Raw genomic sequence first — 27931 nt, 5'->3', positions numbered from 1 at the left:
CTCAGCAATGGCCACAGGGCTGGAAAAGGTCAGTTTTCTTTCCAATCCCAAAGAAAGGCAATGACAAAGAATGCTCAAACTACCACACAATTGCACTCATCTCACATGCTAGTAAAGTAGTGCTCAAAACTATCCCAGCCAGGCTTCAGCAATATGAGAACCATGAACTTCCAGATGTTCAAGCTGGATTTAGAAAAACCAGAGGAACAAGAGATCAAATTGCCAACATCTGCTGGATCATCAAAAAAGCAAGAGAGTTCCAGAAATACATCTCTTTCTGCTTTGTTAACTATGCCAAAGCCTTTGTGTGGATCACAATAAACTGTGGAAAATTCTGAAAGAGATGGGAATACCAGACCACCTGACCTGCCTCTTAAGAAACCAGTATGCAAGTCAGGAAGCAACAGCTAGAACTGGACATGGAACAACAGACTGGTTCCAAATAGGAAAAGGAGTATGTCAAGACTGTATATTGTCACCCTGCTTATTTAACTTATATGAAGAGTACATCATGAGAAACACTGGGCTGGAAGAAGCACAAGCTGGAATCAAGTTTGCCAGGAGAAATATCAATAACCTCAGATATGCAGATAACACCACCCTTATGTCAGAAAGTGAAGAAGAACTAAAGAGCCTCTTGATGAAAGTGAAATAGGAGAGTTAAAAATTTTTCTTAAAGCTCAACATTCAGAAAACAAAGATCATGGTATCCAGTCCCAACACTTCATGGCAAATAGATGGGGAAACAGTGGCTGACTATTTTGCGGGGCTCCAAAATCACTGCAGATGGTGACTGCAGCCATGAACTTAAAAGACACTTAGTCCTTGGATGGAAAGTTATAACCAACCTAGACAGCATAATAAAAAGTAGAGACACTGCTTTGCCAACAAAGGTCCGTCTAGTCAAGGCTATGGTTTTCCCAGTAGTTATGTGTGGATTTGAGTATTGGACTATAAAGAAAGCTGGGTGCGGAAGAATTGATGCTTTTGAACTGTGGTGTTGGAGAAGACTCTTGAGAGTCTTGGACTGCAAGGAGATCCAACCAGTCCATCCTAAAGGTAATCAGTCCTGAATATTCATTGGAAGGACAAATACTGAAGCTGAAACTCCAGTACTTTGGCCACCTGATGCAAAGAGCTGACTCATTTGAAAAGACCCTGATGCTGGGAAAGACTGAGGGCAGGAGGAGAAGGGGACAACAGACAATGAGATGGTTGGATGGCATCACCGACTCAACGGACATGGGTTTGGGTAGACTCTGGCAGTTGGTGATGGACAGGGAAGCCTGGTGTGCTGAGGTTCATGGGGTTGCAAAGAGTTGGACATGACTGAGTGACTGAACTGAACTGAACTGAAATTATTCTCTTTACAAAAATTAACGTTTTCATCATGTTGCATGTATGTTTTCAATTTGTGAGTGTTTAAAAAAAAGTTTTTTTAAATTTTTATTTATTTACTTTTGGCTCTACTGGGCATTCATTGCTGTGCTCATTTCTCTCTAGTTGTGCTAAGTGGGGGCTACTCTCTTATTGTGGAGCACAGGCTCTAACACACAGGCTTGAGTAGTTGCAACATGCAGGCTCTAGAGCCCTGGGCCAGTAGTTGTGGTGCACAGGCTTAGTTCCTCAGTGGCATGTGGGATCTTCCCAGACCAGGGATCAAATTTGTGTCCGCTGCTTTGGCAGGCAGATTCTTAACCACTGGGCCACAGTGGAAGTCCCCATGACTCTGTTTCTATTACAGTTCTTTTCACTTATATCATGAAGATGTTTATTTTATTTTCAAAAATATCAGTAATTTAAATACTTTTGTTATTTTGGTTGTGAGAAGGAAAAGGGGGAAGGATATTATGACTAATATTCTTATTAAGAGTTAAATATTCCTTTAAAATATTTTACTAATTATGAAAATAGCTACAGGTATTTCAAGACAAACTTTTCTATTAAACAATTTTGAATATTTCTAAAGATATTCACCAAAATGGACTAATATTTTAGGATCATGATATAAATTTTCCCTCACAAATGATATAAAGTAGAAATATCCTGATACATTCATAAAGTGAGCTGAGTATCTTGTAAAGCACATGTGGTAATTTATATCTCTCAAAATGCTTAAAACATTTGGAAGCGAAAATAATGATACATCATTGATTCACTCATTTCAACAGATTTGATTTATGATGTGTCTATAATTCAGATAATGAACTTACAGTTGTTTGTTGAGAAAAGAGGGGCACATTCAATAAGTGTTACTTAAAGAACATTAAATGAATTTGTGATTAAATCTGTAGTGACCTAAAATGATTTCAGTGTTGAAGAATTAATTAAGTTTTAATATAGCTCCAATTTGCCAAGTAAATTTGTACTTACTGTACATACTGGATTTTTTTTAAAAATTCCTATAGTTGATTCAACAACTGTTTATTAAAGTTGATGGATATTTACAATAATTAAACATGATAAATTACGTAAAATCAATGAAATAGAACCACCTTAGAGAATATCACAGTTAAATGTACAGCCTTGAAGATTCTAACTAAATTCTGCTGCTCCTGCTGCTGCTAAGTCGCGTCAGTCCTGTCCAACTCTGTGTGATCCCATAGACGGCAGCCCATCAGACTCCTCCATCCCTGGGATTCTCCAGGAAAGAACACTAGAGTGGATTGCCATTTCCTCTCCAAAGCATGAAAATGAAAAGTGAAAGTGAAGTCACTCAGTCATGTCCAACTCTTCTCGACCCCATGGACTGCAGCCCACCAGGCTCCTCCATCAAAGAGATTCTCCAGGCAAAAGTCTTGGAGTGGGTTGCCATTGACTTTTCCCCTAACTAAATTCAGCTAACTATAAATCAGTCAGTTCAGTTCAGTTCAGTCACTCAGTCGTGTCTGACTCTTTGCTACCCCATGCCAGGCCTGCCTGTCCATCACCAACTCCCGGAGTTCACCCAGACTCACATCCATCAAGTCAGTGATGCCATCCAGCCATCTCACCCTCTGTCATCCCCTTTTCCTCCTGCCCACAATCCCTCCCAGTATCAGAGTCTTTTCCAATGAGTCAACTCTTCACATGAGGTGGCCAAAGTACTGGAGCTTCAGCTTTAACATCATTCCTTCCAAAGAAATCCCAGGGCTGATCTCCTTCAGAATGGACTGGCTGGATCTCCCTGCAGTCCAAGGGACTCTCAAGAGTCTTCTCCACCACCACAGTTCAAAAGCATCAATTCTTCAGTGCTCAGCTTTCTTCACAATCCAACTCTCACATCCATACATGACCACTGGAAAAACCATAGCCTTGACTAGATGGACCTTTGTTGGCAAAGTAATGTCTCTGCTTTTCAATATGCTATCTAGGTTGGTCATAACTTTTCTTCCAAGGAGTAAGTGTCTTTTAATTTCATGGCTGCAGTCACCATCTGCAGTGATTTTGGAGCCCCAAAAAATAAAGTCTGACACTGTTTCCACTGTTTCCCCATCTATTTCCCATAAAGTGATGGGACCAGATGACATGATCTTCATTTTCTGAATGCTGAGTTTTAAGCCAACTTTTTCACTCTCCTCTTTTACCTTCATCAAGAGGCTTTTTAGTTCTTCACTTTCTGCCATAAGGGTCATGTCATCTGCGTATCTGAGGTTATTGATATTTCTTCCGGCAATCTTGATTCCAGCTTGTGCTTCTTCCGTCCAGCATTTCTCATGATGTACTCTGCATATAAGTTAAATAAGCAGGGTGACAATATACAGCCTCAACGTACTTCTTTTCCTATTTGGAACCAGTCTGTTGTTCCATGTCCAGTTCTAACTGTTGCTTCCTGACCTGCATACAAATTTCTCACATAGCATGAGCTATTATTGCTATGGACCGCATCTTGTGTCCCCACATAAATTCATAAATTGAAACCCTAACATTCATTGGGATGGTCCCAGGGGTTGGGGCCTTTGGGAGGTAATTAAATCATGAGGGTGGAGTCCCCATGATATTGCCCTCTTTATGAAAAGAGGAATAGAGCTAGTCCTTTCTCTCTTTCTGCCACAGGAAGATAAATGAGAAGGTGGCAAAATGTAAGTAAGAAGGCATTCACCAGAACCTGATTTAGATGCATCCAGACCTTGAACACTCAACCTTTAGAACTATGAGAAACAAATAATAATTGTTTAAGCCACCTCATCCATGGTTTTTTGCTACATACCCCAAACTGACTGAAGCAACTATCATTATATATTTTGAGAGTAAGATTTTTCTTAGGTTATTTAGTTATAGAAAGGTGCCACAGATCACCCAAAAAAACATTGCACCGGACAGAAATAAGGAAGGAAAACTTTATTCAAGACATTGTGATAAAGATCAAGATTATGGCAAGGAGAGAGACTGAAACTAACTCCCCTGAAACAAGTGCTTGGGGTGATTTGTAAACACTGAGTAAGCTAATTAGAATGTACTACAGGTCCTCAGCATCAAAGTCTGCCATCTGTGCTTTGTCATCAGCACTTATGGAAGTGAGTTTCCCACCTTGCCACACAGACTTGAATAAAGGGATCCCGTTTTTCTTAATTATTCCTTTTAGGAAGGAGGGCAACCAGGTTCTCGAGAAAGACAGTCTTATTTGCATATCATAATGGCAGATGAGGAATTTATGCATCTTTGAAAGTAGATGCTCAAAAAAATAGAAGATCAAGAAAAAAAATGTCTGGGATAAATTGGGGGATTGGGATTGATATATACACACTATTATATATAAAGTAGATAAATAATAAGGATCTACTGTTTAGCACAGGAACCTCTATTCAATACTCTATAATGAACTATATTGGAAAAGAGTCTAAAAAAGAGCATGTGTGTGTATATATATATATATATATGTATGTATGTGTATATATATATATATAACTGATTCACTTTGCTATGCAGTAGAAACTAATATAACATTATAAGCAACTATACTCCAATACAAATTAGTTTTAAAAAAACATCTGAAGTTTAGTCAAGCTGTGAGTACTGTTAAGGCCTTTTTGGTAAATTCTTTGTTCTTACTTATAAATATTTGAGAGAAAGGCAAAAATAAACAAAAGAAAATCTATTGAGTTGATAAGAGATAGACTGCTGATAATTTTACCTTGTGGTTTATTCATGAGGAACCTTTGAATTAATGAAGTAGCAAAAATAATCCTTCATCATTTGCCATAATATCTTTTTATTAATGCATTAATACATATTAGTACATTTATTAATACTTTACAATTTTACATTTTAACGAGGAGCAAGTACAATAATGACAACAAATTATAGCTTCTGGATGCTTTGTTATATGATAATTAGGGTACATATTATAATGACTATTCTTGTGATGGTAACAGTGTGAGGGGCTAGATATAATATTGAGTCATGTTAGACTTCCTCTATCAGCTTGGGATCCCAGTGGGACAACCAGACCCCTGTACACATACAGATATGTACTTATTCCTACCTGTAAGCATATTAGTCAGGGTAAAGTTGAAGAAAGCTTATTAAAATATAGTTTGTTTTTCTTGTTCAATAAATAAGTCATGTCTGACTCTCTGTGAGTCCATGGACTTCAGCATGCCAGGCTTGCTAGTCCTTCACTGATTATGGTATTAGGATTATAATTAAATCCATTAGTAAGTAAGTACCTGACTTCACTTATTTCTCATTGAAAATATTTCCTATATAATACACTTTCCTGGCTGTGACAGTGTAATCAAATATGTCTTGGTCTTAGTTTTAAATCTAAAACAAATTAGTTATGGTATGACACTCTTGTTGTTTAGTCTCTAAGTCGTGTCCTATTCTTTGTGACCACATGGACTACATCATGCCAGGCTTCCCTGTCATTCACTATCTCTTGGAGTTTGCTCATATTCATGTTCACTGAGTCGGTGATGCTATCTAATCACCTCATCCTTTGCTGCCCTCTTCTGCTTTCGCCTTGAATCTTTCCCAGCATCAGGGTCTTTTCCAAAGAGTCTGATCTTCACATCAGGTGGCTAAAATTTTGGAACTTCAGCTTTAGTCCTTCCAATGAGTATTCAAGGTTGATTTCCTTTACAATTGACTGGCTTGATTCTCTTGCAGTATTAAGGAACTCTCAAGAGTCTTCTCCAGCACCACTATTAGAAAGCATCAATTCTTTGGTGCTCAGCCTTCTTTATGATTCAACTCTTACGTTCATATGACTACTGGAAAAGCCAATAGCTTTGACTATAGGGACCTTTCTCAGCAAAGTGGTGTCTCTATTTTTTAATATGCTGTTTGGCTTTGTCATAGCTTTCTCCTTCCAAAGGTCAAGTGTCTTTTAATTTCATGGCTGCAGTCACCGTCCCCAGTCATCTTGAAGTCCAAGAAAATAAAACCTGCCACTGTTTCCACTTTTCCCTGATGTATTATATGCCATGAAGTGATGGGACCGGATGCCATGATATTTGGTTTTTGAATGTTGAGTTTTTTTGTTTTTGTTTTTTTTTATTTGTAGACTTTTGGATCTCAGCCATTCTGACTGGTGTGAAATGGTATCTCATAGTGGTTTTGATTTGCATTTCTCTGATAATGAGTGATGTTGAGCATCTTTTCATGTGTTTGTTAGCCATCTGTATGTCTTCTTTGGAGAAATGTCTATTTAGATTCTTTGGCCCATTTTTTGATTGGGTCATTTATTTTTCTGGAGTTGAGCTGGAGGAGTTGCTTGTATATTTTTGAGATTAGTTGTTTGTCGGTTGCTTCATTTGCTATTATTTTCTCCCATTCTGAAGGCTGTCTTTTCACCTTGCTAATAGTTTCCTTTGATGTGCAGAAGCTTTTAAGTTTAATTAGGTCCCATTTGTTTATTTTTGCTTTTATTTCCAATATTCTGGGAGGTGGGTCATAGAGGATCCTGCTGTGACGTATGTCAGAGACTGTTTTGCCTATGTTCTCCTCTAGGAGTTTTATAGTTTCTGGTCTTACTTTGAGATCTTTAATCCATTTTGAGTTTATTTTTGTGTATGGTGTTAGAAAGTGTTCTAGTTTCATTCTTTTACAAGTGGTTGACCAGATTTCCCAGCACCACTTGTTGAAGAGATTGTCTTTAATCCATTGTATATTCTTGCCTCCTTTGTCAAAGATAAGGTGTCCATATGTGCGTGGATTTATCTCTGGGCTTTCTATTTTGTTCCATTGATCTATATTTCTGTCTTTGTGCCAGTTCCATACTGTCTTGGTAACTGTGGCTTTGTAGTAGAGCCTGAAGTCAGGTAGGTTGATTCCTCCAGTTCCATTTTTCTTTCTCAAGATTGCTTTGGCTATTCGAGGTTTTTTGTATTTCCATACAAATTGTGAAATTATTGAGTGAATGTTGAGTTTTAAGCCAGCTTTTCCACTCTCCTCTTCACCTTTGTCAAGAGATTCTTTAGTTCATCTTCAGTTTCTGCCATTAGGGTGGTATCATCTGAATATCTGAAACTGTTGATATTTCTCCTGGCAATCTTGATTTCAACTTGTGACTCATCCAGTCCAACATTTCATATGATGTGCTTTGCATAAAAGTTAAATAAACAGAATGACAACATACAGCCTTGATGTACTCCTTTCCCAATTTTGAACCAGTTCATTGTTCCATGTAAGGTTCTAACTTGCTACTTGATCTGCATACAGGTTTCTTAGGAGACAGGTAAGATGGTCTGCTCTTCCCATCTCTTTAAGAATTTTCCACAGTTTGTTGTGATCCATACAGTTAAAGGTTTTAGCATGGTCAATAAAACAGAAGTAGATGTGCTTTTTGTTTTGTTTTGTTTTGTTTTCCTGAGTTTCCTTGCTTTCTCTATGATCCAAGGAATGTTGAAAATTTGATCTCTGGTTCTTCTGCCTTTTCCAAACACAGTTAGTATATCTGGAAGTTCTTGGTTCATGTACTGCTGAAGCCCAGCTTGAAGGATTTTGAATAAAACCTTACTAGCATGTGAAATGAGAGGTTTTACAGTACGGTACCATAGAATAAACAGATTTTGGCATAGCCCTTCTTTGGAATTGGAATGAAGACTGAAATTTTCCTAGTGTGTTACACAATGTGACACTGCATAAACTATTTACTGTTTTTATGCATGATTATTTTATACATAAAATTGAATTGACCATGTCATCTGCTTTCATAAATATTCTGAGTATTACCTGATATACTGTATCAATGTGAGAGGGAAAGAGACAGGAAGGCTGGGGGTCCCCAAGCAGAGGAAATAGACTGCAAGTGTAGGCTTTTTTTGTTTTTTCTTTCTCTCTCTCTCTTAAGCAGCAAGAGGAAACAAACTACAAGTTATCAGACTTTTTTTTTTTTTTCCCCTTCTCTATACAAATATAAGAGGCTTCTTCTAAAATTCTGTTTTGCCAGGACGACATCTTGTTCCACCTGAACCTCAGTTCAGTTCAGTTCAGTTCAGTTGCTCAGTTGTGTTCAACTCTTTGCAACCACATGGACTGCAGAATGTTAGGCTTCCCTGTCCATCACCAACTCCTGAAGCTTGATCAAACTCATGTCCATGGAGAAGCTGAAACTTTTCTCAAACCCTGAGCTAACCAATGCATTTTTTTTTTTAATGGAAATGCTTTTCTTAAGCTATGTTAATGAACTATGTATTTACCTTAGATTCTGCCTTTCTTCATGTTGGTTCAGCCTAAGATTCAGAATGGAGAGTTCAGCCCAGTTCAGTTGCTCAGTCGTGTCTGACTCTTTGCGACCCCATGAATAGCAGCACGCCAGGCCTCCCTGTCCATCACCAACTCCCTGAGTTCACACAAGTTCATGTCCACTGAGTCAGTGATGCCATCCAGCCATCTCATCCTCTGTCATCCCCTTTTCCTCCTGCCCACAATCCCTCCCAGCATCAGAGTCTTTTCCAATGAGTCAACTCTTCACATGAGATGGCCAAAGTACTGGAGTTTCAGCTTTAGCATCATTCCTTCCAAAGAACACCCAGGACTGATGTCTTTCAGAATGGACTGGTTGGATCTCCTTGCAGTCCAAGGGATTCTCAAGAGTCTTCTCCAACACCACAGTTCAAAAGCATCAATTCTTTGGTGCTCAGCTTTCTTCACAGTCCAACTCTCACATCCATACATGACTACTGGAAAAACCATAGCCTTGTATCAGAATGGATACTGGCTCAACAAACCAGTATGTTTTACTCATGGAAATGTTCTCTTAAGCTATGTTAATGAAACTATGTATTTGCTTGAAAACCTGCATTTCTTTAAGATTCATGTCAATTGTTTTATGGCCCTGGATGACTCATCTTGTGCCAGTGCTATCTCAAAATGCATGCTGTGCTTGAAGGTCCTGCTGCAACTCTCTCAATTGAGAGGCATTTCCTTTTTCTAATTAGCAACTTGCTAAATAGATCTATAACTTCTTGCTATAAAAGAGCAATGGGGCACTCTTTCTGCCCCTTTCTGATGTCTATGTCAGAAGCTATCTCTATCTCTTTTATACTTTAATAAAACTTTATTACCCAAAAGCTCTGAGCAATCAAGCCTCCTCATTGGCCCTGGATTAAATTCCTCTCCTCGGGAGGCCAAGAAACCCAGAGTGGTTCACAGCTCATAGCTGCAACCTTTCAAATGCTATTTATACGTGTGGTTTGTATTAGAGATTCAGTGTATCTGAGCCAGCTAGTAGTTAACAGTAGTAGCAAATGTAGTAGTCGTCACAATACTGAATAAACTCTCAAAAATATTTCTTGCTCTACAGTTTCATATAGTGTTTAGAGAGATATTTCCTGCATTGTTTTGTTTCAAATATGTGGTCCTCACACGAATATGATTGATTGTAGTAATTCTGATTTCTAAGTCTTGGGCTTCCCAGATGCAGCTCAGTGGGTAAGGAATCCATCTGCAATGCAGGAGACACAGGGGATGTGGATTCAATCCCTGGGTCGGGAAGATCCTTAGAGAAGGGAATGGAAACCTGCAGTATTCTTGCCTGGAGAATTCCATGGACAGAGGGGCCTAATAGTACATGCAGTCACAAAGAGTCAGACATGGCTGAGTGACTAATATTTTCACTTTTCACTTCATTTCTTATTGTCTGAGTATGTATATTTTAATGAAAATATTCACCAATATAAAATAACTCAAGTCAAAAAAAATCTGTGTAAATTCAAAATTTACAACAAGAAAATCAACAAGGAACCCTTTATTGGGGATCATATGGATATCACTAAGCACTTTAAAGGAAATCAGAATTTTTCATTTTGAACTATTTTATTTTAAAAATTTGAACTCTAAAGATGTAGCAGAATCGTTTCCACACACTGGTGTCCATAACTGAATCTAGTAAGAAATCTATTTCCTAAGGATACTGCTGCCATACATAGTGATTCTTCTTATGAATCTGGGCAAAGTAAGTTGAAAACCTTCTAGAAAGGATTCACCACTGTAGATGTCATCAAGAACATTCATGATTCAGTGGAAGAGTCCAAAATGTCAACATTAAGAGGAGTTTGAAAGAAGCTGATTCCAACACTCCTGAATTACTTTGAGGGGTTAAAATTTTCCTTGGAGGAAGTAGCTGCATATGTGTTGTAATTAGCAGCAGAACTATTAATAGAATTATATCCTGAAGATGAAATTGAATTGCTGCAGTCTCAATGATAAAACCTTAAAGGTTGGGGAGGTGTTTCTTACAAATGAGCAAAGAAATTAGATTTTTGAGACAGAATCTACTCCTGGTGAAGATGCTACGAAGGCTGTTGAAATGGCAGTAAAAAAATATAAAATATCACATATATTTATTTGATAAAACAGCAGGAGGGTTTGAGAAGATTGACTCCAACTTTTGAAAAATTCTACTGTGGGTAAAATACTATCAAACAGCATTGCAGGCTACAGAGAAATGGTTCATGAAAGGAAGAATCAATTTATGTGGCCAAGTTTACTGTCTTATTTTAAGAAAATTGCCACAGCCTTCTCAGCTTTCAACAATGAATACCCTGACTAGTGAGCCAGACATTCAGGCAAAACCTCCACCAGCAGAAAGGTTGTGACTCTTTGAAGATTCAGATGATGTTCAGCATTTTTTAGTAATAAAGTGTAGTTTTAAAATAATGTTATTTTAAATAAGATATTTACATTGTTTTTGAAGACCTAATGCTACTCCAGATTTAATATACTACAAGATAGTATAAATGTAACTTTTATATACACTAAGAAATCCCAAAATTTGTGTGACTAGCTTTATTGCAATATTTGTTTTATCATGGTTGTCTAAAATCAAACCATAAATATCTCTGAGAAATGCCTATATGTACAAAACTAGCCCCCCAAAATGAGAAATGCACACAGGCAAAAGAAAAACTGTAAAGCTTACAGGAAAAAAAATGCTAACAAAGGAATAGTAATCATATTATAACGCATTATCTGACAGAGCAGTTATAATATTAATACAACAGTGTTGAAATAAATCCATAGTGGATGGACGGTATGTGCTAGGGAAGAGAGTAGAAAAAGCAAATCTAACAAAAACATAAATAAATAAAAAATCAACAAAATATAAAATGTATACATAAAAATAGTACAGTGTTAGATTACTGAAATACAAGCCAGGGTAAATAACTTAAATTTTTAAAATAAAAGTCAAAGTGCTATATAATAATAAAATCCCTTGCCCCGTTTTTCCACAAACAATTCAACTTCTTTTTATTTATTTATTTTTTATAGATTTATTTATTTTAATTGGATACTAATTACTTTACAATATTGTATTTGTTTTTCCATACATCAACATGAATCCACCACGGGTGTATACGTGTTCCCCATCCTGAACTCCCCTCCCACCTCCCTCCCCTTACCATCCCTCTGGGTCATCCCAGTGCACCAGCCCAAAGCATCCAGTATCATGCATCGAACCTGGACTGGCGATTCGTTTCATATATGATATTATACATGTTTCAATGCCATTCTCCCAAATCATCCCACCCTCGCCCCCTCCCACAGAGTCCAAAAGACTGTTCTATACATAATTCAACTTCTTGAAGAGAACCACTTTCACTTTCAAAGTCTCTCTTTATTCCAGAATCATATTATTGTTCTTTTCTGTAAAATAAGAGATTGCCGCTAATCATCAGTTCAGTTCAGTTGAGCAGTCATGTCCGACTCTATGTGACCCCATGGACTGCAGCACACCAGGCTTCCCTATCCATCACCAACTCTCAAAGATTGCTCATACTCATGGCCATCGAGCTGGTGATGCCCTCCATCCATTTCATCCTCTGCCATCTTCTTGTCCTCCTGCCTTCAATCTTTCCCAGCATCGGGGTCTTTTCAAGTGAGTCAGTTCTTCCCATCAGGTGGCCAAAGTATTGGAGTTTCAGCATCAGCATCAGTCCTTCCAACACATATTCAGGACTGCTTTTCTTTAGGATTAACTTGTTTAATCTCCTTATAGTCCAAGTGAAGTCGCTCAGTCATGTCCGACTCTTTACAACCCCATAGACGGTAGCCTACCAGGCTTCTCCATCCATGGCATTTTCCAGGCAATAGTACTGGAGTGGGTTGCCATTTCCTTCTCCAGAGGATCTTCCCTACCCAGGGATCAAAACTGGGTTCTCCACATTGTAGGCAGACACTTTACCGTCTGAGCCACCAGGAAAGCCTATAGTTCAAGGGACTCTCAATTGTCATCTCCAACACCACAGTTCAAAACCATCAATTTTGGGGGGCTCAGCTTTTGTTATAATCCAGCTCTCATAGCCATACATGACTACTGGAAGAACCATAGCTTTGTATACATGGATTTTGTTGGCAAAGTAATGTCTTTGTTTTTTGTTTGTTTGTTTGTTTGTTTTTATATGATGTCTAGGTTGGTCATAGCTTTTCTTTCAAGGAGCAAGCATCTTTTAATTTTATGGTTTCAGTCACCATCTGCAGTGATTTTGGAGTGCAAGAAAATAAAGCCTCTCACTATTTTCATTGTTTCCCAATATATTTGCCACGAAGTAATGGAACTGGATGCCAGGATCTTAGTTTTTTGAATGTTGAGTTTTAAGCCAGTTTTTTCATTCTCCTCTTTTACTTTCATGAAGGGAATTTTTAGTTCTTCTTCACTTTCTGCCATAAGGCTGGTGTCATCTGCATAACTTAGGTTATAGATATTTCTCCCAGCAATCTTGATTTCAGCTAGTGCTTGATCCAGCTCAGAATTTCACATGATGTGCCATGCCTATAAATTGAATAAGCAGGATGACAATATACAGCCTTGATGTACTCCTTTCCCAATTTAGAACCAGTAAATTGAATAAGCAGGATGACAATATACAGCCTTGATGTACTCCTTTCCCAATTTAGAACCAGTCTGTTGTTCTATGTCCAGTTCTAACTGTTGCTTCTTGACCTGCATACAGATTTCTCTGTAGGCAGGTAAGGTGGTCAGTATTTCCATCTCTTGATGAATTTTCCAGTTTGTTGTGATCTATGCAGTCAAAGGCTTTGGTGCAGTCAGTAAAGCCAAAACAGATGTTTTTTTTCTGGAACTCTCTTGCTTTTTCAATGATCCAACAGATGTTGGCAATTTGATTTCTGATTGCTCTGCTTTTTCTAAATCCAGCTTGAACATGTGGAAGTTTGCAGTTCATGTACTGTTGAAGCCTTGTGTGGAGAATTTTAAGCAATATTGATAGCTTGTGAGGTGAGTGCAGTTGTGCAGTAGTTTGAATATTCTTTGGCATTGATTTTCTTTGGGATTGGAATGAAAACTGAGCTTTTCCAGTCCTGTGGCCACTGCTGAGTTTTCCAAATTTGCTGGCATATTGAATGCAGCACTTTCACAGCATCATCTTTTAGGACCTGAAATAGCTCACCTGGAGTTCCATCACCTCCACTAGCTTTGTCCATGGTGATGTTTCCTAAGGCCCACTCGACTTTGCATTCCAGGATGTCTGGCTCTAGGTGATTGACCACACCATTGTGGCTATCTGGGTCATTAAGATCTTTTTTGTATAGTTCTCCTCTGTATTCTTGTCACTACTTGTTAATATCTCTGCTTCTGTTAGGTCCATACCATTTCTGTCCTTTATCAAGCCCATGAAATGTTGTTTTGTTATCTCTGATTTTCTTCAAGGGATCTCTAGTCTTTCCAGTTCTATTGTTTTCCTCTATTTCCTTGCATTGACCACCGAGGAAGGCTTTTTTTCCCTCTCCTTGCCACTCTTTGGAACTCTGCATTTAGATGGATATATCTCTCCTTGTCTCCTTTGCCTTTAGCTTCTCTTCTTTCCTCAGCCCTTTGTAAGGCCTCGTCAGACAACCATTTTGCCTTTTTGAATTTCTTTTTTTAGGAGTGGTCTCTATCACTCCCTCCTGGACAATGTCACAAACCTCTGTCCATAGTTCTTCAGGCACTCTGTCTATCAGATCTTATCCTTTGTCTCTATTTGTCACTTCCACTGTATAATCGTAAAGAATTTGATTTAGGTCATACTTGAATGGTCTAGTGGTTTTCTTTACTTTCTTCAGTGTAAATCTTAATTTGTGATTAAGGAGGTTATTACCTATACCACAGTCAGCTCCTGGTCTTGTTTTTGCTGAGTGTATAGATCTTCTTCATCTTCAACTGCAAATAATATAATCAATCTGATTTCAGTGTTGACCACTCATCAGAGGAATGTAAATAAAACTACAATGAGATATCACCTTACTCCTGTTAGCACGGTTGTTCTCAAGGAAGCAAAAGATAAGTATTGGTGAGACTGTGAAGAAATTATAACTTTTTCCCACTATTGGTGGGGATGTAACATGCCTCAGAAGCAATAGAAAGCAGTGCAGATGTTCCTTAAAAATTTAAAATATACTCCCCAGTAATCCAGTAATTCCACTTTTGGGTATTTATTGAGAAGTATTGAGATCAGGATCTCAAAGACATATTAGTACTCTTGTGTTCATTGCAGCACTACTCACAATAGCTAAGATGTTGAAACAACTTAAATGGAATAAGAAAATATGGCAAATATGCACAACAGAATATTGTTCAGCCTTTAAAATGAGGGAAATTCTGTAATATGTTATTCCATGAGTGAAACTTGAAATATACACTAAATAAAAAAAGCCAGTCACACTGCATAATTTCACTTCAATGAGGGTAGCCAAAATAGTCAAATCCATTGGAGCAGAGAGCAGAGTGGTGGTTACCAGGGGCTGGAGGGAGGGGGGATGCACATCAAATAACATCAACTTTCAACTGGGCAAGATGAATACATTCTACAGCTTAGTTGAAGACCACTGTGCTTATAGCTACCAATAGTTTATTATACACTTAAAAATGTGTTCAGAGGGTAGATCTCATGTTGTGTCCTTACCATAATAATGTAATAAAAAGAAGTGCTCAGTAAATATGTGCAGACTTAATAAAGACAAATTACTTTGAAAATGACATTAATTTAACTATCATTAGAAACATGAATATATTCTAAAAGATGTATTTTTCAGTTTCATTTTCTTGAGAAAAATGTGTGCTTTTTGAAACATAATGGAGTAAATGGTTACACTCACACAAACATATACACACACATTGCTATTCTCTTTTCCCTGAAAACAGATAGCTTGCTAAAATCTTAAATTTGTAATTGACCTTCAAACCACCTAACCACTGGTAGAAAATTATTTTTCTACCACATTCTTCAAATGATGGTAAATTATTGTAAGCAAGTGCTACATTGAACATGAGCACATTTAATTTATAGGAAAGGTTAATACATTGCTCTGTCAGCATGGCCTGTTTGAGTACTGAACCCAGGAAGCATAAATGATTTTTTAAGTACACAGTGAGTGGATTCACCCTGAGGATTATTTCTAAGTTTTCTATGCTCAGTCAAGCAATAAGAGATGATACACATCTCTATGGTGATTTTCCTCAGCACCCCTGAACTTTAATCCCTAAAGATTATGAGATGAAACTTAATAATAAATAGATTTCTGATGCTAGCATCTAAACAAAAAGGGAACATTATTAGCTTTATTTTTCTCAAATATATATATATAACCTGTAACATAAACATACCGTGATAATTCCTTGGAACAGTGAAGGTTTATTCTTTTCCTTCAAATTATGAAGATTCTGGTTTACTCAAGGAATCTGAAAATTCTAGCCACATGTTCTTCCTTTAAATATGATATATTCTGTGACAAAATGTGGGTTACTAGAGTCAATAAAATTTGAGCTACTGTATATGATACTTCTGCTACTATGATTTAGGTATGCTATTGCTGCCACTGATATACTTGCCTTCATTTAAAACTGTTTGTTGCTGATGATTTTCTTCTTGCCTACTAATTCCCCAGATGAATTTTGGCAAGTGCTGGGCTTTGAAATTTTAAAATTATATGAATTCAATGTGTTTACCTGGAGGCAGGGATGAAAATGTTAATTTTCTTCCCTTCGGGACTGTAGATCTCTTTCATTGTAATGGCTCCTTAATTTGTCCACCATGAAATTAAGGGTGTAAGTGAACTGATTATGCTATTTTTATGAGTATATATTGGAAGAGAGTAGCATCAAGAAGTCCCAAGTTGTATTATTATTTCAGTAGCACTATTGCTGAAGCATCAATACTTCAGCCACCTGATGTGAAGAATCAACTCATTAGAAAAGACCCTAATGGTGGGAAAGATTGAAGGCAAAAGGAGAAGGGGGCAGCCGAGGATGAGGTGGTTAGATAGCATCACTGACTCAATGGACATGAATTTCAACAAATTCCAGGAGATAGTTTGCCCTGATGACTCAGCAGTCCAGTATTATTGCCTGGAAAATCCCATGGACAAAAGAGTCTGATGGGTTATAGTCCATAGGGTCGTAATGAATGAGACAGAAGTGAGCATGGAAGTATGCATGCACAGGAAGATAGTAGAGGACAGAAGAGCCTTGCATGCTGCACTCCATGGGGTCACAAAGAGTCAGATATCACTTAACAGCAACAGAAGCATATTTCAAATATAAGTTTATAAATATGTCTTCCAAATCTATGATTTATTCTTTTTTTTTTGACAGAGTTTATGAAAAGCAAATGTCTTTTCAAAATTTTAATACAATTTGTTGATTTTATTATATACTTCACTCTGTGTGTGGTGTATTAAGAAACATTTGCCAAAATGAAACTTATTAAGATTTTCTATAATATTTTAAATACAAAAATTTTAGTGTTTGAAATCATGTATTTAACTTTATTACCTATTGTAGGGAGACAGCAAATTAGCCAAGAAGTTGTGTTCAAGCTGTCTTGTCCCATGTCGAATAATGACAATATAACAGCTGAGATCATTTATAGCACTGCATATGTGCATCACGTGGTACTTGCTTGGTCATAAGCTTCTTTGTGCTGTAGGGATATGTGAGCCCCACCTTGAAAGCAATGGTAATCACTGCTGTGTCATGCTTGTGTCCATTGGGTCCGCCATGAGAGGAGAGAATTGTGATATGGCTGCTGTGTCAGCTAGAAGAGAATAAATGTCTCTGCAGTTCCTATAGCTCCTTGAATATTCTTCCAGACTCTTAGCTTGCACCTTGCCTACCCTGGTGCAAGAGTAACCACACCTTGCACAGTGTGGACAGTGTGAATAACAAGACAATTGGCATTGTGTACAGTATCAGTAACACACCTATTTTAAGTTAATTCATTATTTTTATTTTTTAGAATCTGAGGTATGATGCACCAAAGTTGATGGTGTCTTCAAGGGAGTAAATATCATTTTGAAGATGAAACCTAAGCTAGGCAGGGATGTGGCGAGGATATGTGGAATGGATGTCTTTTTTTAACTGCAATTATCAATGGATTTTGGTCCCAGTGGAATTTTGAAGTTTTCATATCTGTGGTACTACAAACAGTGAAAAGGAAATATAAAAGTCATAGCCAGATGGTTGTTGTTGTTGTTCAGTCACTAAATCATGTCTGACTCCAAAATGCTACTGGGGAGAGTAAAGAAACAACTCTAGAAAGAATGAAGAGGCTGGGTCAAAGTGGAAACATTGCTCAGCTGTGGATGTGTTTGGTGGTAAAAGTAGTAAAGTCTGGTTCTGTAAAGAACAATTTTGCATAGGAATCTGGATGTTAGGTCTATGAATCAAGGTAAATTCAGTTCAGTTCAGTTCAGTTCAGTTTTCAGTCGTGTCCAACTCTTTGTGACCCCATTAATTGCAGCACTCCAGACCTCCCTGTCCATCACCAACTCCTGGAGTTCATCCAAACCCATGTCCATCGAGTCGGTGATGTCATGCAATTGGACGTGGTCAAACAGGAGATGATGGGAATGAATATTGATGTTTTAGGAATCAGTGAACTAAAATGGATGGGAATGTGTGAATTTAATTATGATGTTCATTATATCTACTGTTGTGGGCAGGAATCCCTTAGAAGCAATGGAGTAGCCCTCATAGCCAACAAAAGAGTCTGGAATGTAGTACTTGGGTGCAATCTCATAAATGACAGGATGACCTTGGTTGGTTTCCAAGGCAACTATTCAATATCATAGTAATTTAAGTCTATTCCCCAACCACAAATGCTGAAGAAGCTGACATTGAACAGTTCTATGAAGACCTACACGAGCTTCTAGAACTATCATCAAAAAAAGATGCTTTTTTCATCATAGGGGATTGTAACCCTTATGGCAGAAAGTGAAGAGGAACTCAAAAGCCTGTTGACGAAGGTGAAAGAGGAGAGTGAAAAAGTTGGCTTGAAACTCAACATTCAGAAAACGAAGATCATGGCATCTGGTCCCATCACTTCATGGGAAATAGATGGGGAAACAGTGGAAACAGTTTCAGACTTTATTTTTTTGGCTCCAAAATCACTGCAGATGGTGACTGCAGCCATGAAATTAAAAGACGCTTACTCCTTGGAAGAAAAGTTATGACCAACCTAGATAGCATATTCAAAAGTAGAGACATTACTTTGCCAACAAAGGTCTGTCTAGTCAAGGCCATGGTTTTTCCAGTGGTCATGTATGGATGTGAGAGTTGGTCTGTGAAGAAAGCTGAACGCTGAAGAATTGATGCTTTAGAACTGTGGTGTTGGAGAAGACTCTTGAGAGTCCCTTGGACTGCAGGGAGATCCAACCAGTACATTCTGAAGGAGATCAGCCCTGGGATTTCTTTGAAAGGAATGATGCTAAAGCTGAAGCTCCAGTACTTTGGCTACCTCATGGGAAGAGTTGACTCATTGGAAAAGACTCTGATGCTGGGAGGGATTGTGGGCAGGAGGAAAATGGGACGACAGAGGATGAGATGTCTGGATGGCATCACTGACTCGATGGACGTGAGTCTGAGTGAACTCTTGGAGTTGGTGATGGACAGGGAGGCCTGGCGTGCTGCGTTTCATGGAGTCACAGAGAGTTAGACATGACTGAGTGAGTGAACTGAACTGAACTGAAGTGAATGTGAAAGTAGGAAGTCAAGATATATCTGGAGTAACAGGCTAGTTTGGGCCTAGAGTATAAAATGAAGCAGGGAAGAGGCTAACAGAGTTTTGCCAAGAGAACACACTGGTCATAGCAAATACCCTCTTCCAACTACACAAGAGATGACTCTATACATGGACATCACCATACTAAAATCTGATTGATTATATTCTTTTTAGGATAAAAAGAATAGGATAATTGAAAATGAGATTAAATTATAGAACAGAGATAGCTGCTGGCAAAAGTGTGGCAAGGTCAGTTTTTCTTAAACTTGCAGATGTGGGAAACCTAGACAGTCTATTACAGCAGGGAATATGAGGAGAAGAAAGAAAGGCAGAGAAAGACCAAGAAACAGGCAAAAGCACTTGTAATGGCTCTCAGAACTATTCTTAAACAGCCTGGGAAAAATGCTCAGTGGGACCCAGGTGAAAAGGGATGCACTTGCTATTACTGTGGAAAGGAGGGACACCTTAAGCAGGATTGTCCTCAGGCATCTAAGCCGCCCCTCTCTCCATGTTCAGTCTGCAAAGAACCACACCGGAGAAGAGATTGCCCTGAGGCATAGCTCCCAGGGGTCAGACACTCAAGACAATCAGAACTGAAGGTGCCCAGGGGTCCCCCAAAATGCTCCCATCCTAATTATACCTGAGGAACCCCAGGTATTAATAACTATGTGGGGGGAGGGGGCGGGGGGTGGAATCCGCTGATTTCCTTTTGAACAAAGGTTCAACATTATGCTTACTGAAGCCCCTGGCCCACTTTCTTCCTGATCCGTTTCCATAATGGGACTGTCTGGACAAGCAAACGTTACTATTTCAGTTGTCCTCTATGCTGTAACTGGGACTCTCTGCTATTTGCACACATGTTTCTGATTATCCCAGAGTCTCCCTCACCCCTTTTGTGGAGGAATATACTAAGCAAGGTCCATGCCTGTTTTCATGAATATAAAGCCCTCCCTTTCTCTCCCATTAATGGAACAAAATGTAAATCCTAGAGTGTAGGCTTATGGAAAATTTGTGGGTCGAGCACAAATTGCTATTCCTGTCCCTGTCAAACTCAAAGATACATACCTATTTCCATATCAAATGCAGCATCCACTGAAACCAGAGGTTAAAGAAGGGTTAAAACCCATCATTGAGAATTTAAAGGAGCAGGGGCTATTAATTCCCTGTAACAGTACATGCAACACTTCTACATTAGTTGTAAAGAAGTAAAATGATAAATGGAGACTAGTTTAAGATTTACAAATAATAAATGAGGCTGTAGTTCCTTTACATCACATGGTACCTAATCCTTATACTCTTGTCTGAAATTCCTGAGTGAGCCAAATGTTTTTCAGTAATTGATTTAAAGGCTGTGTTCTATTCTACAGCATTGGTGGAAGAAAGCCAATTTTTATTTGCCTTTGAAGACCCTACCCAGCCAGCTTCTCAGTTAACCTGGATAGTTTTGCCCCAGGGATTTCATGAGAGCCCCCAGGTAGTCAGGCAAAATTTGTCACAGTATCTACAAAACTGCAGTAGCTCTGAGGCAGTGGTGCTACAATATGTAGATGATATTCTGCCCTGTTCTGAGACAGAGGAAGCTTGCTCACAAGCATCAGAAAACTTCCTGAACTTTTTGGATGTTGGCAGTTATAAAGCACCAAAAGAAAAGACTCAGCTTTGTCAACAATCTGTTAAGTATCTGGGCCTGATCATATCAGAAAGGACTAGGGCCATAGGCCCCAAGAGAACTAAATGTATACTAAATCATCCCCTACCTATGACTTTGACACAATTGAGAGGATTTGGGGATATTATAAGCTACTGCCACATTTGGATTCTGGGTTATGGGGAACTAGCCTGGGCTTTAAATAAACTTATAACTGAAACTCAACAAGCCAAAACTGACAAGCTGGTTTGGTCTCTAAACACTCAAAAGGATTTTAATGCTCTTCAAACTGCTCTCCTGCAAGCAATCACTTTGAACTTGCCCACAGGGTCAGAGTTTTTTTGTCACTGAAAGAAAAGGAATGGCCTTGGGAATTTTGACACAATCCCAGGGCCTCACCAGCAGCCTATAGGATACCTGAGCAGAGAATTAGACAGAGTGGCTTGTGGATGGCCACACTGTCTAAGAGTAATTCTGAAATTGCTTTACTAGTGCCTGAAGTTCTTAAACTTATTAGTGGGTGAAATGTTATTGTACTGACTTCTCATGATGTGAGTGAAATCTTACACTCTAAAGTTAATATTTGGAGGACAGACAGGCTTTTAAAATATCAGTCTTTATTGTTAGGAGAATCAATAACTAAGCATAAAGTTTGTGGAAACTTAAATCCTGCCACTTTCCTTCCTGAGAAGGAAAAACACCTGATCACGATTGATCCCAATTTCTAACTTTAAACTATGCAGCTTAGGAAGATCTGTTGGATACCCCATTAGGCAATCCTGGCATGGAAATATGTATGTATAGCAGATTACAAATGTGTTTCACTAAACTAATAAATGCACCACATTACTCAAACAAAGAAAAAATAGAGTAGCACACGTCTAATTTCCAAAGCATTCTTATATGTGTGTATTTTACTTCAATCAGCTGGATCAATGCAATGTAACATAATAAGGTATTTGAGAATAATTGTGGCATGTTCAACTACATTCAGTATTGATTAAAGAGTTATGTTCTTATTTTATACAGTAGTAATTTGGGTTAGACTGAGAGAGGAGCAAATTATTTGCATTAGGTCTTTTAGATCCAAAGTATATTAGACACAGACAAAGACAGAGAGAATGGGGATGGTAGGCTTAATTTGCATCCTACAGAGATGAAATGAAATAAGGGTATGAAATGCAAGGAATTTAATAATTTGTAGACAAACAATTCTTGAAATGATTTGGTTAATTTATTTTCAGTAGATAAACTCTACTGAGTAGTCATGTATAGATGTGAGAGTTGAACTACAAAGAAAGCTGAGTACCGAAGAATTGATGGTTTTGAACTGTGGTGCTGGAGAAGACTCTTGAGAGTCCCTCAGACTGCAAGGAGATCAAACCAGCCAATCCTAAAGTAAATCAATCCTGAATATTCATTGGAAGGACTGATGCTAAAGCTGAAGCTCCAAGGCTTTGGACACTTGATGTGAAGAACAGACTCATTGGAAAAGATCCCGATCCTGGGCAAGATGGAAGGCAGGGGGAGAAGGAGATGACAGAGGATGAGATGGTTGGATGGCATCACCGACTCGATGGACATGAGTTTGAGCAAGATCCAGGACTTGGTGATAGACAGGGAGGACTGTTGTGCTGCAGTCCATGGGGTCACGAAGAGTCGGATATAACTGTGCAACTGAACTGAACTGAGGGAAACTCTGCATAACAGATTTCAGGAAAGATAGTCTTAACTTTGCAGAATAATCTATTTAGGTCAATAATGACCCAAATGATTCATATGCATCATTTCAATATAATTCATTATTATTATTGTTCTATATGTCACATTAAGAGCAGATGCTGATAATTGTGAAGTATATCTTAAGGTAGACTGAAGACTGTTTTTAATCAGTTTGCTAATTTGATAAAAGTTTAAGTTAAGATAGTCAAATGGAATAAGAAATATTAAAATGGATTTTATTGCAAATTTTGATCAAACACTACCTGTGTTTATACTGAGAGTCAATATAAGCATCTGTCTGTATAGTTCATTGCTGATGAAATATCATTTGATTTTTAAATATTCTCACATTTTTAAAAGTATAAATATCACCTAATTTTACAATGAACTTATTTTTGTTCTAAAAATTAATTTCTGTCATCACATTCACAAATCACAGATAGTTGTCCAAGTAGATTACTAAAAACAACTTCTTTTCATTTGGGGCTGCTGCTGCTGCTGCTAAGTTGCTTCAGTCGTGTCCAACTCTGTGCGACACCATAGACTGCAGCCCACCAGGCTCCTGGGTCCCTGGGATTCTCCAGGCAAGAACACTGGAGTGGGTTGCCATTTCCTTCTCCAATGCATGAAAGTGAAAGTGAAGTCGCTCAATCCTGTCCGACTCTTAGCAACACCATGGATTGTGGCCCACCAGGCTCCTCCGTCCGTGGGATTTTCCAGGCAAGAGTGCTGGAGTGGGGTGCCACTGCCTTCATTTGGGACACATTTCCCCAAAACATTATAATTACTGGGAAAAAATGTCAATGTTTTTTGTTAATGTGTAAAATAAGAAGAAGCCTAATATTTGCAGTCAGATTATAACTGAAGAGCAATGGATATACCTGATTTATTGAGAACATTTAGTTTTAAGATGAGCACACAAAAGTCTCAAAGAGGCTACTTTTATGCAAAATACCTCACTGATGACTGGATAGTGTAATGGTAAAAACGGACTCTCTTTATTTTTGGAGCAGTTTCATAACTATATGAGTATGTGGTATGACTTCTTCACAGAGTCATGTGTTCCAAATGATAACCTAAGAAAAACTTCATTATATTTTCTGAGGTTTTCCAAATAAGATATGAAAAAACATCAGGAAAAAGATTATATTTAAAATCAATAGGAAGAGAAAATTCATTGTTTTGTAAAATGTAGATTCCAAAGTCAACAGATTCTAGCTAACTGATACTTTCCATTTCAACATTTTATCCATTGGGATTAAAATTCTAGTGGTATATCTCTGCTGGAAAAACTGTCAAAAGTAGAGCCTTTTTGTAAATAAATAATGAAAACTTTTTTTTTTTTTCTCCAGAAAACCTCAAATGTGATATATGTCTGAATTTATCCTAAACCCTTAATGGATTTCAGAATATAAGATGGAAATATAAATTTCACATAAAATTTCACATGTAAAATTTAACCATTTAAACTTTTCAAGTTACTACACAATTATAAATTATATCAAGTAAGTCAGAATTTGAGTGTATAAGCAGGAAAACCTACAATTTAAATATGCACATTCATTTTTTATATGCTATATACAAGGCACTGTGTACTAAGCACACAGAATAAAATATTAAAACCACATTTTATGTATTAGATATCATCAGTTATTAAGATGTACCATTGCTTTTTATACAACTTAAGAAAGAAAAATCCTGCAATCAAAGTGTGATACAATACTTTAAAATGAACCCTGCACAACTAAGAAATTTCTCTTATCTTTCATTGTTTTGAATTTTTTCACTCATTCCATTGCTTTTAAAATTCATATTCTTTTGCATTGTTTAACATGTGATGGACCATCTTTCTGCATGTAACTTAGTAATAAAACATTACCCATTTTTATGCACCTGTGACTGTACTTCTTTCTTCATCAACATAAAGCTCTTGTTTTTTTAAAATAATGTAGGGAATTCAAGTTATTTTTTTGAAGCATATCCATCCATATGTTTGCTTCAGTTATTGCATTATGCTTTTTCACTTTGTTTTCCTGAGGTTTAATGCAATATCTTTTCATGATAATGCTGAATGTCCAGTTTCTTTGAACACCTAGATGTCAATTCAGTTTAACACATTGATTGACAACAGCTCACATCATTTAACTGAAGTGAGAATGATGGTAAGACTTAAGGTCAAATTCACACAAGGGACACATGATTTCCAAATACAAAATAAAACTAAAATACACACAATATTTTGTTTCCTCCTCCATTTGTTTCCCAAATTCCAATATTCTCCCAACATCTGAGATAATCATAGCACCATAGAAACACATCTAAAAAAATTACCAGAAACAGAAAGTGATCATTGAAACAAATCTCCACAAGCATCACACATTGATTCCATTATAAAATTACATGTTTTGGGGGTGGGGGTGGGTAATCTCTGTTCTAAGCATAATAGGTACATTAAGAGAGATGCCATGACCTATTTCAGATGCTTCTTTCTAGGCCTGCTCCAAGGTGCACTCTTTAGACAGTTAAGAGCATGCTGGTTATGACTGAGCAGCACAGAGACATCACAATGAGAACAACTGTAAAAGTCAGGTGGCATACACACATGCTGACATTTGAAAGCCCTGGAAAGCATCCAAGGCAAATGAGCTTTAAGGGTCAGCATAGCACAAAGAAAATGTAGTGAAATGAGCCTGATATTTTCTTCTGTTGTTTCCCTTGAGACATATGCTGATCCTTAATTTGTATGCAGCTTAGAGGTCAGAAAAAATAGGATCAGAATGAGAGCTGTCTCATGTAGCTGGAGGAACTCTGGAGAGCAGAGATCTGAAGGTGCCTTGGACTTCAGGGGTCAAGATACTAGAGAAAATGGAGCCTCTGAAAGGTGAGTCTGATGTTGTATGTTAAGCTTTCCATCATTTTTTTCCAATTTTTGCTTGTAAAGAGTCTAATAAAGCAAAATGTGATAGTGAAGATCTAAAAGATAAGCAAAGTTTCTGCTTTTGGGTAGAATGGGACACATTGCCACAGATCAGTGTTACAGTGAAAATTAGAAAGATTACTAGAACAGCAGTGTGGGGTGCTTGACAGATCCTCTCCCTAGTGAAATGGATGTTTAATGGATGAAAATCACACACACACACACACACACACACATATATATGTGTGTGTGTGTGTGTATAATTGGAGTCTCTGCAAATTGCCCTAAGAGCATACAGAAAAGAAAGGAACATACATTTAGAAAAATTGATTAAATTTCAGTCACAGTAGTAAGAGCCATTACATTCTGCCTCCTTACCCTTCACCCTCAGGTTAGCATGGCAGAGCTCTATTCCAGGAGGACAGAGCTAAGAACCCTGGGCTTCCTTGCCCCCAGGCTCACCGTCTAAAGCTCCGTATATGCTCCAGTAGAGAATAAGGAACCTGCCTCTTTCATCACAGTCAGCTCTATGTTGCAGAAACTATTCCAGGTTATCATAGTTTACTAGAGACACATTTCAGATTCAAAGTTACAAATAGACTGAATGTAAAAGGAATGAGCCATGCACACAGAAACCATAAGAAATGAGATGGTTGTACTGATACTAAAATAGATATAAATCAGACTTCCCTAGTGGTGAAGTGTTTAAGAAACTGCCTGCCAATGCATGGGACACAGGTTAAATCCCTGGTTTGGGAAGATCCTCTATGCCATGAGGCAAATAAGCCTATGTGCCACAACTACTGAGACAGTACTCTAGAGCCCCTGAGTCACAACTACTGAGCCAACATGCCACAACTATTGAAATCCATGTGCATAGAGCCTGTGCTTTGCAATAAGAGAAGCCACTGCAGTGAGAAGCCCACACATCTTAAGGAAGACTAGCCCCCATTCACTGCCACTAGAGAAAGCCTGAACACAGTAATGAAGACCCAGCATAGCTAAAAGTAGAAAAAGAAAATTACTAAAAATAAGACAAGACATAGAGTTGCTTGACTGTAGATATTTTATAATAATAAAAGTGTAAATTAAGCAGGGTGTTATAACTATACATCTATATTCAATGACTCAAAATACATGAAGCAAAACTGATAGAATTGATAAGAGAAATAAATAATTCAATAATTATTTAGAGATTTCTGTGCCCCATCTTTCACAATGAATAGCACAATCGGGTGTAAGATCAACAAGATACAGGAAACTTGGAAACACTATAAACCAACTAGACTTAATCTTTATCTACAGAACATTTGGTACAACCATAGCAGAATTCACATACTTCTCATGCACATATGAAAAAATAGAAAGAAAAGTGAAGTTGCTCAGTCATACCTGACTCTTTGTGACCCCATGGACTGCAGCCTACCAGGCTCCTCTGTCCATGGGATTTTCCAGGCAAGAGTATTAGAGTGGGTTTCTATTTCCTGCTCCAGGGGATCTTCCTGACCTAGGGTTCGAACCCAGGTCTCCCACACTGTAGGCAGATGCTTTACCGTCTGAGCCACCAGGGAAGTCATATGAAACATATTTCAAAACATACCATTAAAAAGTCTTAATGCATTGAAAAGGAATTAAATGAAACAAGTGTGTTCTCTAAACACAACAGAGTGAACTCAGGAATAAATAACAGAGGAAAGGTGGGAAAATTGGAGAACACAGCATCCTCATTTCTCCTTCTCCCATGAAGATCAGTGATTGGACAGCTGTCCATGAGCAAAAACAGCTCTGAGGGAGAAGCTAAGAATCCACTTAGGAAGTCTTAGCAACCCAATGAAACCCAAGACACCGAATTTTCCAATGGAGACATACAAATGGTCAACAGTTACATGAAACAGTTTTCTATGCCACTAATCATCAAAAATACAATAAATATCAACTCATATTTGTTAGAATGGCTGTCATCAGAAAAGATAGGAGGTATAGTGTTGATGAAGATGTGGAGAAAGTAAACCCTTGGGCACTATTGATAGAAATGTAAATCAGTACAACCACTATGGAAAACAATATCCAGGTTCCTCAAAGAATTTAAAAATAAAACTAAGTCCCATTTCTGGGTATATATCCAAAGGAATCAAAATCAGATATCTGCACCTCCATTTTCATTGAGGCATTATTTACCCCCATATTCATGGCAGCATTATTTATAATGGTCAAATGATG

Source organism: Bos indicus, chromosome 16 (genome assembly GCF_029378745.1).
Source record: "Bos indicus isolate NIAB-ARS_2022 breed Sahiwal x Tharparkar chromosome 16, NIAB-ARS_B.indTharparkar_mat_pri_1.0, whole genome shotgun sequence".
Taxonomy (NCBI): domain Eukaryota; kingdom Metazoa; phylum Chordata; class Mammalia; order Artiodactyla; family Bovidae; genus Bos; species Bos indicus.
This window is presented reverse-complemented; position numbering follows the sequence as displayed.